Raw genomic sequence first — 13093 nt, 5'->3', positions numbered from 1 at the left:
AATCTAGGTCACACTATGAAGAGCTCCCACTTCCTTTTTCTGGTTGCCTCTAGTTATATTTCCAGTCTTTGTGTACTTCCCAAGTTTGACCCATATTGCTTGTTCTCTTTGTTCCACTTCCATCCCTTAATCTTTCCCTCTGCCAAGCCCTCAAGCCCAGTTTGAGATCTGGTTCCCTCAGTTTCCAGAAAGAAAGTTTCTACTTATTGCCATTGTGAAGGTATCTTCTCTGATTAGTTATACCTCTCCCAAAGGTTTAGAAAAGGCCAGTAAACCTTGGAGACATGATGCTAAGTAAAATAAATTAGTCACAAAAAAGACAAATACTGTATGATTTCACCTATATGGGATATCAAGAGTAGTCAAGCTTATGGAAACAAGTGATTGCCAGGGGCTCAGGTAAGAGTAAAATGGGGAGTTGTTAATGAGCATAGTTTCAGTTTTGTAAGATAAAGTTCTGGATGTCTGTTTCACAATGATGTGAGTATACTTAATGCTACTAAACAGTACACTTCAAGTGATTAAGATGGTAAATTTATGTCCATTTTATTATAATTTTAAAAAGGAAAGAAAAAGGCAAATAAATTACTTGTAATTCCAGGCAGCATTTCCCAAAACTGCTACTTTTCTACCATTTGCAGCATCTCATTTTTGGTTTCCCTTTAATCTCTTGGAAGTAAATGGCTCTCACAAGTCCACCAGGGAAATGTATGACTTCAGAAGTCCTTCCTTTACTTGTGCCATTATTGTAACAGTGGAGTACACTATTTCACTTTGGAGTGATCTGTTACACTTTGGATTAGGATTTACCTGTTTGATCAATGCTTCTTGATTCTTCTTTCCCTTAGATTCCTTTATTCCCTTTTGTAACTTTGCTCTGCTTCTCTGAGCACATGGGCAAACAGCCTTCTTCCTATTTGCATTCCACTTCCACCCACAGCCAAACCTTCTCCCAAGCTGCACTCTAAATGCAAAACATCCTCTCTGTCTACACTCATCTACTTTTCTCCCTCCCCTTACTTAAATTGCTCATAAAAAAAAACTATTTTTCATAAAGGCTTTCTAAAACAATGAATACTGTGTATTTATAGTTTATTTTCCAATGTCTCCCAAAAGAGAATTTATGGCATATATGATCAGTTGGGAAAAAATTATTCTTATATATAAGACAAATTATATCACACTATTTACACTTTTCTCTCTGACTTAAGTAACTTAAAATTTCAGTTAATTATATTATTAATATCAATTTATTTATTACAGGTACCACTATAATCCCATATTACACATTTTAGAAGACACTATGGAATAATAAATAGCACTTATGAATATTTACAATGTGTTAAGTTATAGTGGTTATTTTATATAGTATCTAATTTTAACAATAACCTTTCAAATTTGGGGAAAATAATTAAATGATTAATTATATATCTCTTAATCTAAAAAATGAGAAATAAAACTTTACTCATATTTGAAATACAGTTAATACTAGTCTCTAGCTTAGACTTCTGAAGGACATGAGTTCTGTTTTGCTCTTTATTATGTTTAGCACCTAGCACATAATGAACATGTATTATATACATGGTAGATAAATTAATAAATAAGTGAGGAAAATTGCTTGAGGTTACATAAAAGATAAATACTAAAATTTGAATTAATTCAGCCTTCTAAGACATAAAAGTTAATGTTTTTTTGTGTGTGAGGTTTTTTTTCCCCCGAAAGAAATGATATCCTGGTCCTTTCCATTATCATATTTATTACTGCTTTTACCCAATTTTACTATACTATTACTAAATACCTTTAATTTTACAGATTTTGAGTTGAGTTTAATGACTCAAAATGATAGACCTACAAAATAGGTGAGCTTCCAAAAGGTGGCAGTAGCATGTCAGTCACATGACCCAAGCTTTAGGCTTTAAACTACAGGCTAATTTGCTTGACAGAGATAAGTAAACATTTTTCTTCTTTTTTGATCCAAAAGAATATAGTATTAAAATAATTTAACTTAAGCAATATTCACTACATAGTAGAAAATATTTTAGATATATTTTGAAAGGAAAAAAATCTAAGGTGCACTTTAAGAGCTTTCTCACTATTTCTACCCTTTCAGAAAGTCAAAATCACTTCTCAGCAGTTGGTTGTCCAATGTGAAGCTTGTTCTAACAAAGTTTCCCTGAGCTGCTTGTTTGTTAGAAGTCTTGGTTTTCTCTTTTTTCTCAGCCAAGTCACCTTTCTTACACTGGCATACTAATAAAAGAGATACCCCCAGTTTACCTTTTTAACTTCCTTTTTTAAAAATATATTTTTATTGATTTCAGAGAGGAAGGGAAAGGGAGAGATAGAAACATCAATGATGAGCCCTAGCTGGTTTGGCTCAGTGGATAGAGCGTCAGCTTGTGGACTGAAGGGTCCCAGGTTCGATTCCGGTCAAGAGCATGTACCTTGGTTGCGGGTACCTCCCCAGGAGAGGGTGTGCAGGAGGCAGCTGATCGATGTTTCTCTCTCATCGATGTTTCAAACCCTCTATCCTTTTCCCTTCCTCTCTGTAAAAAATCAATAAAATATATATATATTTTAAAAAAGGAACATCAGTGATGAGAGAGAATCATTGATCAGCTGTCTCCTGCACGCCCCCTACTGGGGATCGAGCCCAAAACCTAGGCATGTGCCCTTGACAGGAATCAAACCCGGGGCCCTTCAGTCCACAGACCAATGCTCTATTCACTGAGCCAAACTATCTGGGGCCTTTTTAACTTCCTTTCTCTCAGTTCGGTTTATTTTGTTTGTTTCTTCATTCCTTCATTCGTTTGTTCATTTGTTCCTTTGTTTTTGCACATTGCAGAATCAGAAATGGGGAAATAGCTACATAGTTGCATGACATTGTTGAGAGACTGTTTTTACCCAGTTAGAAGACAGTATTTACACCATACTCGTGTTCCTTTTCTTCATACCACCTGTCAAGATTCTGTCTCCCCAACCCACAATGAGCACAGCTCATTAAAAACACACATGGCCAAGCATCTTGAATGAGTGCCAAGGCAGAGTTCCATACTGGAAAGGACATTGGAAGTTCAATGAAGTAAGTTATTTATTGAGCCAAGTTCAAGATCCATTACAGAAATGGAACCGGAAAAATCAGTGTCTACAAAGACACAGGAAAGAAAGATTGTGTCACCTTTAGGAAGCTGGAAATAGTTCAGAATATCTAGATAAACGTAAGATGTCCATCAGCGCCTACAAATCCACAGGTCCTATTAGTGAGATTTCCATGCCTAGGGTCTCTTGCTGCCTAGTCGGCAATGTTTTGTACCATATAAACCTTTAATCCCCATTGACCAGAACTGGCCAAACCAGGGGTGGCACTATCTCAATAATAGCCAATCTTCCTGCTAGCTTAGCATGGACAATAAACTGGAACAATAAGTTTCCTTTCTCAGAAATTTGAACCAAGAAACATTAGAAAATGAGCAAGATATGACTGAGAGTTAAAACTATGTATATGATGGGACATATACAAGGTAAAATTATGAAGGAATGAAAGTTATTAGTAACGATAAAAGGTTAATTGAGATAATAAAATGTAACAGATATGCAGAGAGCAATACATGCTCCTCTCAATGCTTCCTCTAAAAAAAACAATTGTATTTTTAAAATCTATCCCATAATTTTACCTTCATAAGCATTAACAACAAGGCTATGTGGTTGACCTGGCCATGGTCCCTTTCACCACCTTTGTTTTTCCATTACCTTTATAGCAACACTCTCAAAGTGTGTTTGCATTTCTCTTCATATTCCATGGTCCAAATGAGCCCATTTTACAGATTGTAAAATTAAGCACTAAGTGGATAAGTGACTGGCCCAAGTTAATTTTTGGTGACCCTTCATCAGAACTTACATGTTTTATTCCTTTAACATTATTTGCTTTAATGTGCCATGAATGAATCGCAAGACTATACATTAAAAACATTCAGACCCTACATTTGCACTGGCCAGATATTTTTCAGTTATTCCCTGCTTTTCTTCCAAATTTTAGTTGCATAGTATAAATTATTTATATACCTAAAAGTATAAACAATATTTTTCGTATTTGCTTAATGACTTTCTAGTGTATGCCCCTATTCTGATGCTGCCATTCCACTGAGCTTCATTGAAATGGCATTATTAAATTGTACTGGCAGTATAAAATTACATTATTTTAAATCATATGCTTCAGAGTATTTTATTTTAATAAAACCTTTGCAATAGAAACCTTCCACCACCCATGAAAAAATTTGCTCTAGGACTTTAAATGAGGGCCAATTGAAAAATTAATTATCATTGCTATAGTAGTGACAAAGTTGCTTTGAAATGCTTTTTAGTATTTAATTGACTATCCTTTGCAGTAAGCATCAAGTCATGAAAGTGTGATAGAAAGAGGAGGAACCTAAGTAAGTACATATCCTGGTAAATTTCAAAAGACAAAGGATTAGTTAAATTAATTTGTCAAATTTTGTTAATTGCTCTATTTCATCTTCAATTGTTGCCATGGAAACACATACATAACTAAAACACACTTGCAAACACACAAACTCACAGTATTTTTGTACTTATACGTTTTTCTACATTCCCATTATATTCAATATGTATGAAATATTCCTCAGGTGTCTCATTGCTGTTGCTATCAGATGTCTGTAAAAGGTAAAGTAAAATATGCAACTGGCAGCGAACCATAATGAATCTTTTAAAATATAGCATATTACACAAAACTCAGATTTTTAAAATCAGCATGTGTTGATATATAATGTGAGATTCCAAATAATGTTTTATTCAAATAACCTAATTAGAGAAAGCCTTTGTGGAGTAGGTTGGATTTGAGTTACAGTATCTGTGTTTTCCAGGTGCATCTTTACTGAACTTGAAGGTAACAAATAGGTGTAAAAGACATCCAGGCTCCTCCATGCCCGCATTATGAGTTCTTTGTGATTGTGCAGGAGATGCATTAGCATGGCACTGTGGCTACAAGACTGCTACTGCAGGGGAACCAAAGGCCCACCTCTTTGAAATTATTGCATTACAGCTCTGGCTGACACTTTGGAGGCAGGAAGCTAGTGGAGAACATAATATGTTTTTAAATTTCCAAAACTTCATTTTTCTCCCAAAGGGAGAAAGTTCTAATGAAGAGCCACCATTGTCCCTTCGGTTGTTCCTCTGGACTTTCAAAGAAGCTGCTGGTAAACTGGCCTCTCCTATAAGCACTTTTCAGTTCTCAGGAATCTTGGCAATAGAACAATTCGAGTCATTACTGTTCGAGGAAAACCTGGCTACTGCAGCCCAGCCAACTAAGCCAGAGATTGCCTTCCTGATATGGCTTGAGAACCCCAGTAATATTTTAACCCACGATTGCAGATAACCATTTACATGCCACTCACTTGGGGGTCAGTAGTGGTTTTGAGTTGGATACTTAATTTTATTTTTCTTAACACTAAAGCCTCCTGGCTATGGGGGTGACAGTTGGGGAAGACAGGGCAGAGGATGGCTTGTTCTGAATAGCTAGAGAAAGTTTATAAGTTAATGACACTATTAATCAAATCTCTCTCTCTCTCTCTCTCTCTCTCTCTCTCTCTCTCTCTCTCTCTTTCTCTCTCTCTCCTTCTCTCCTTCCTTCACTTTCTCATCAATTCTCATAGAATCTAAGTCTTCTAAGAATGTTTCATTTTCAGCCCAGCTGGTATGGCGCAGTGGTTGAGCGTCGACCGGTGCACCAAAAGGTCACCAGTTCAATTCCTGTTCAGGGCACATGCCGGTTTCAGGCTTGATCCCCAGTGGGAGGGGGCTGTGTAGGAGGCAGCCCATTGATGTTTATCTCTCATTGATATTTCCATCTCTCTCTCCCTCTCTCTCCCCCTCCCCCCCAAAAAATTAAATAAAAGAATGTTTAATTTTTAAAGAATTTTCCACATATTAAATACATATGTCACCAAATTGTCCCCCAGAAAGATTGTGCCAAGTGACACTCCTGCCAGCAGGACCTGAGAGAGCCCACCTCCCAGCAGTCTCCCAAGCTTTGTAACCAGGCTCTCTCCATCTTTGCCACTTTCATAAAGAGATATATTTATATGTTTAATTAGAGACCATTTCATCATTGGTTTAAACTATCCCATTTATAAGTCTAACCTTTTAGTGCTTATATGAATATGTTTGACAATAGTAAATCAATCTTACATTCTTAGGATAAAATCTACAGGATGAAGATGAATGATTCTGTGAATACCCTGCCAGTGTCAGTTTGAACTCCTTTCTTTTTTTTTTTTAATTTTTGTTTTTTTTGCTAAAAGTATTACAAAGGGTATTACATATGTGTCCTTTTTTCCCCCCCGCCCTTGACAATCCCCTGCCCTCCCTTACCCCCCAGTGTCTTATGTCCATTAGTTATGCTTATATGCATGCATACAAGTCCTTCGGTTGATCTCTTACTCCCCTCCCTTCTGCCCCCCAACCCTCTCTGGCCTTCCCACTGCAGTTTGACAATCAGTTTGAGGCAGCTCTGCCTCTGTATCTATTATTGTTCAAAAGTTTGTAATGGTCTTTATTATCCATGAATGAGTGAGATCATGTGGTATTTTTCCTTCATTGACTGGCTTATTTCACTTAGCATAATGCTCTCCAGCTCCATCCATGCCGTTGCAAATTGTAAGAGTTCCTTCTTTTTTACAGCAGCATAGTATTCCATCGTGTAGATGTACCACAGTTTTCTAATCCATTCATCTACTGATGGGCACTTAGGCTGTTTCCAGATCTTAGCTATGGTGAATTGTGCTGCTATGAACATATGGGTGCATATATCCTTTCTGATTGGTGTTTCTGGTTTCTTGGGATATATTCCTAGAAGTGGGATCACAGGGTCAAATGGGAGTTCCATTTCCAGTTTTTTGAGGAAACTCCATACTGTCTTCCATAGTGGCTGCACCAGTCTGCATTCCCACCAGCAGTGCACAAGTGTTCCTTTTTCTCCACATCCTCTCCAGCACTTGTCGTTTGTTGATTTGTTGATGATAGCCATTCTGACAGGTGTGAGATGGTACCTCATTGTTGTTTTGATTTGCATCTCTCGGATGATTAGTGACTTTGAGCATGTTTTCATATGTCTCTTGGCTTTCTGAATGTCCTCTTTTGAAAGGTGTCTATTTAGATCCTTTGCCCATTTTTTGATTGGATTGTTTATCTTCTTTTTGTTAAGTTGTATGAGTTCCCTATAAATTTTGGAGATTAGGCCCTTATCAGATATGACGTTGGCAAATATGTTTTCCCATGCAGTGGGTTTTCTTGTTGTTTTGTTGATGGTTTCTTTTGCTGTGCAGAAGCTTTTTATTTTGATGTAGTCCCATTTGTTCATTTTCTCTTTAGTTTCAAGTGCCCTAGGAGCTGTATCAGTGAAGAAATTGCTTTGGCATATGTCTGAGATTTTGTTGCCTTTGGATTCTTCTAGAATTTTTATGGTTTCCTGTCGTACATTTAAGTCCTTTATCCATTTTGAGTTTATTTTTGTGTATGGTGTAAGTTGGTGGTCTAGTTTCATTTTCTTGCATATATCTGTCCAATTTTCCCAACACCATTTATTGAAGAGACTATCTTGGCTCCATTGTATGTTCTTGCCTCCTTTGTCAAATATTAGTTGAGCATATTGGTCCGGGCTAATTTCTGGACTCTCTATTCTATTCCACTGATCTATATGTCTGTTCTTGTGCCAGTACCAGGCAGTTTTAAGAACAGTTGAACTCCTTTCATTTAAGATTTCAACATCTAGGGAGATTGGTATCTGCCAGTCTTCAGTAGGTGAGAACACTAGAACACACAGTGCCTAGAACACTTGGGGCCATACATTTCCTAGTTATTAGGTGTACAGTATGGTGTAGAAAAAATAAGGGAGGGTGTTTCATATGGTCAATAAATCACAGAAACTTACAATGCATTTTAGTATACTATAGACCCTGAGATAGCCTCTACTAAAGAACTCTTGTTAAGATTCGCTTTATTCGTGGCTTATTAAATTTATTTGGCTAAATATACAGAATGCTTTCTATATAGAATAACTGTTAGCCTCTGACAGGAATCAAGTGTTTCATTTAGCATTTGGAAAAGAGGATAGTTTTCTTTCTATTCTATGTTTGGCATAAGTTTTATGTTAGCTTCACAAAATTAAACCATCTTTTCCTGCTCTCTGAAACAGTTTAAATGGAAAGTATTTAATTTTTTCCTTGACAGTTTGAAAAAAAATCCTCTTATTAAATCAACTAGTCCCAGTGATTTTTATTGATTGTTTTGTTCATGTTTTTTTTTCCAATTTCTTTTATAGTTACTGATGTTTATTTTTTTCTTCTTAATAATTTTGGAAATTCTTTTCTTCAAAAGAATATATATATTAAGATTCTCATATTAGTAGGAAAATATTATATACATAATGTTGTTTTTTTAAATATCTTTGTCACCCTGGCCAGGTTGCTCAGTTGGTTGGAGCATTGTCCCTTATGCCAAAAGGTTGGGGGTGTGATTCCAGGTTAGGGCATATATCTAGGTTTCAGGTTTGATTCCAGATCAGAGCGCATAAGGGAGGCAACTGATCTCTCTCTCTCTTTCATCAATAAAAACATATCCTCAAGAGAGGATTAAAATATTTAATTTTATTTGCCTTTTCTCTCTTTTTATGAGATTTTCCAAAGTGTTTTATTATATTTCCTTCTATATGATTTTATTATTTAATTATCAGTACTACTTAAACTTATCTATTATGATCCTTTTCTTTTTTGAATGCTGAAAAGGTCTTCCTTATTGGCTAATTAATATAAATTTAAGGCTCTGGATTTGCTTTAGAGTGAGATTTTGGCAATCTTTTATAAATTTTGGCCTTGAGTTTTACTTCACTTGAATTTTAATATTGCACTCATAATTTGTGTTTGATTGTTTTTAGTTTTTGGTTTTTTTACCTGTAACATGTTTTTTAATTTAATTTTATTTATTTTTAATTGAATTATTGGGGGTGGCATTGGTTAAGATTATATAGTTTCAGGTATACAATTCTATAATACAATACCACCCCAAACTGAGTCTCCTTCTTTCACCATTTATCCCCCCTTAATCCTCTTCTACAACCCACACTCCCCAACTCCGCCTCTGGCAATCACCATATTATGGTCTGAGTCTATGAGTCTTTTTTCTTTTTCTTTGTTTAATCCCTTCATCTATGTTACCAAGCCCCAGTCCCCTCCCCCTGAAAGCTGTTGATCTCTTTTCTATATACATGAGTCTGTCTCCATTTTGTTAGTTTATTTTGTTCATTAGATTCCACATATAAGTGAAATCAGAACCAGCGATTCCACTTCTGGGAATTTATCCAAAGAAACCCAAAACATTAATTCAAACGAATATTTGCACCCTTATATTTATTTCAGTGTATTTATAATAGCTAAGATTTGGAAGCAGCCCAGGTGCCCATCAGTAAGTGAGTGGATAAAATAGTTGTGGTACATTTACACAGTGGAATACTACTCAGCCATAAAAAAGAAGGAAATCTTGCCTTTTGTGATGGCATGGATGGACCTAAAAATTATTAAAACTTTATGTTTTAGATCCATGAGTCTAAAATGTGGTCTAGGAACTCCTTGGAGTCCCTGAGACCCTTTCAGAAATCTCTTAAGGTCATTTTTTTCAGAATAATTCTAAGATGTTATTTGCCTCTTCACTCTCATCCTCTCAGGAGTGTATAGTGGAAATTTCTAGTCTACATGATGTATGGCTCTGATTCAGACATATAGCACATTCTGACAGCTAATAGTATGTGTGCTTGTATATTTTTGTGTTTTAAAATTTTCTCAGTTTCTAAAAACTTCTAGAAGAAAGTAATTGTGACCCTGGATTAGGCAAAGATTTCTTAGAAATGATGTAACAGTATGAACCATAAAATTAAAAATTGATCAAATAAAATTCAATATTTAAAACTTGAGCTCTTTGAAAGATAGTGTTAAAAAAAGGAAGGAAGAAAGGAGGGAGGGAGGGAAGAAAGAAAAGAAAGAAAAGAGGAAAGAAAGAAAGAAAGAAGAGAAGAGAAGAGAAGAGAAGAGAAGAGAAGAGAAGAGAAGAGAAGAGAAGAGAAGAGAAGAGAAGAGAAGAGAAGAGAAGAGAAGAGAAGAGAAGAGAAGAGAAGAGAAGAGAAGAGAAGAGAAGAGAAGAGAAGAGAAGAGAAGAGAAGAGAAGAGAAGAGAAGAGAAGAGAAGAGAAGAGAAGAGAAGAGAAGAGAAGAGAAGAGAAGAGAAGAGAAGAGAAGAGAAGAGAAGAGAAGAGAAGAGAAGAGAAGAGAAGAGAAGAGAAGAGAAGAGAAGAGAAGAGAAGAGAAGAGAAGAGAAGAGAAGAGAAGAGAAGAGAAGAGAAGAGAAGAGAAGAGAAGAGAAGAGAAGAGGAGGAGAGGAGAGGAGAGGAGAGAAAAGAAAAAAGAAAAGAAAGAGGAAGAAAGAAAAGACAAGCCACAGGCCCTAGCAGGTTTGGCTCAGTGGATAGAGCATCTGCCTGTGGACCAGAGGGTCTGGGTTTGATTCCAGGGTCTGAGTTTGATTCCAGTCAAGGGCACGTATCTCGGTTGCAGACTCCTTGCCCTGGGCCTGGTCAGAGCTCATGCATGAGGCAGTCAATCGATGTGTTTCACTCACATCTATTATTCTCTCTGTCTTTCCCTCTCTCTTCCAATCTCCCTAAAAATCAATGAGGATTAATTAAAAAATAAAAAAACTAGAATGGACTCACTGCACAATCCATACCAATAAAGTCATGCCTCTGATATTTTTCATTTTCTTAGTTTTCTCTTTAAAATATTTCCAGGGTCTCAAAGCATATAGATTTAGAAGAGAATAGTGATTTCTCTGGGCCCTGAAAAAAAGCAATAAGCAACCCCACAGAGGAAATATATGGAGGCTTATTTGTCATGAAATCATAAGACTGGAATAAAGCCTAAGAGAGCCCAAGATCCATTCCTCTATCACTAAGCCTTTCCTGGAGATAAGAAGTTATCTTACAAAGGAAGGTAAAAAGACAATTTTGTATCTCTCTTCTCTGCTATCTGCTACTTGGAATTGCAAAGGAGAGAGGAAAAGATGTAAAGGCTGAGGAAATACATTAATAACGCTAAAAACCCACATTCATATGTTACAAAGTGATTTTTGTACCTCTTTATAGTATCCTCTCAGCAGCACTATGAGGCAGATATTATTATTATCTTCCTTTTACAAATTAGCAGACATGAAGCTCAGAGCTGGCTCAAGTTTATACATCCCCACAGGCCAGGCCGAGGGACCCCACTGGTGCATGAATCCTCTAGTTAGACCATAAAAGAGGAAAATAAATTATATTGATTCTAAACAATACTATGCATACTATGCAATTACCTGCTAAAACCTCATATTCTGAACTTCTAGCCCCAAATCTTATTTCCACCAAGACATGCTAGAGATAAAGGCAGCAAAGAGAAAGGCTGGGTAATATAGAAAGGGAAGGGAAAGATTTATGTAAGGAAAGTGGACTTCCTCATTCTGGGAGCAGAATTAGTCTGGCCTGACCTTCTCTGCAAATAAGACTGCCAAGCTGCACACTTCCTTTTCAACTCTTAATGATTTTAGTATCATTATTGTCCAGCCTTCACTCCAGGCTTTATAATCACTTTCCCATTAGCATGTCCTCCTAGGCTTCCCTTTCCCACCTCTTGGCATCTTTGTGTCTTTTCTCTGAACCTTCTATATATTGTCTTTATCCACCCTCAGATGTAGAAGTCAGAGCTGGATGACATCTTTCAAATTAGTTTTACCTTCTATCTATCACTTTCTGCCTCAAATGAAAAAGTCTGTCAACAGATTAAAACATGATTTAATTCAACATACATCAGTTTTAAGTAAACTACATTTCAAGTAATGAGATGTATGCCTTGGGACCAGTGTTTTATTTAGCTGGTTTCCTGTTAGCTGTCTCTCCACTTACTAATAACACCTGATAATCTCTCTATATAAAAGCCTACATGACCATCCAACCGTTAGACCATCCAACTGGTAGCTATGATGCACAATGACCACCAAGGGGCAGACGCTCACCACAGGAGCTGCTGAACTATGGTGATTTGGCAGCTGAGATTCTCAGGTGACACACCTGGAACCAGAGAGGAGGGAGCCCAATTCCGGGGTGTGTCGCCTGAGAACTGCCCTCTCCCAATCCAGGACCCCTCGGGGGATGTCAGAGAGCTGGTTTTGGCCCAATCCCCACAGGCCAGGCCGAGGGACCCCACTGGTGCATGAATCCTCTAGTTAGACCATAAAAGAGGAAAATAAATTATATTGATTCTAAACAATACTATGCATCCCCATTTCCCAGATTGTCTCTCATTTAGGGTTATTATTTTCCATTTCAGGTAACAATGAATCCTAAAAAAATAAAATCCCTTCTGATTTAAGCCTCGGATAACTTGGATTCTAAACAAGGTGATACTGCTGTCAGAAGATTATCCTATACTAGAGGCCCGGTGCACAAAAATTTGTGCACTCGGGGGGCAGGGGGAGGGGGGTCCCCCAGCCCGGCCTGTGCCCTCTCGCAGTCTGGGACCCCTCGGGAGATAACGACCTGCTGGCTTAGGCCTGCTCCCGGGTGGCAGAGGGCAGGCCCAATCCCTAAGTGCAGCCCCTGGTCAGGCTCAGAGCAGGGCCGATTGGGGAGTTGGGGCGCCGCCCCGTCATGCACAGAGCAGGGCGGATCGGGAGGTTGCAATGCCACCCTCAGTCACGCTCAGGGTAGGGCCGATTGGGGGGTTGGGGCACCGCCCCCTGTCACACTCAAGGCAGGGTCGATGGGGAGGTTGCGGCGCCACCCCCTGTCACGCACAGAGCAGGGCCAATCAGGGGGTTGGGCGCTGCCCCCTGTCACGCACAGAGCAGGGCCGATCAGGGGGTTGGGGCGCTGCCCCCTGTCACTCACAGAGCAGGGCCAATCAGGGGGTTGGGGCGCGGCCCCCTGTCCCGCTGATCCTGGTGCCGGGAGGCATATTACCCTTTTACTATATAGAATAGAGGCCTGGTGCACGGGTGGGGGC

The sequence above is a fragment of the Myotis brandtii genome, unplaced genomic scaffold, assembly GCF_000412655.1.
Source record: "Myotis brandtii unplaced genomic scaffold, ASM41265v1 scaffold34, whole genome shotgun sequence".
In the NCBI taxonomy this organism is placed as follows: Eukaryota; Metazoa; Chordata; class Mammalia; order Chiroptera; family Vespertilionidae; genus Myotis; species Myotis brandtii.
Note: the sequence above shows the minus strand (reverse complement) of the source record.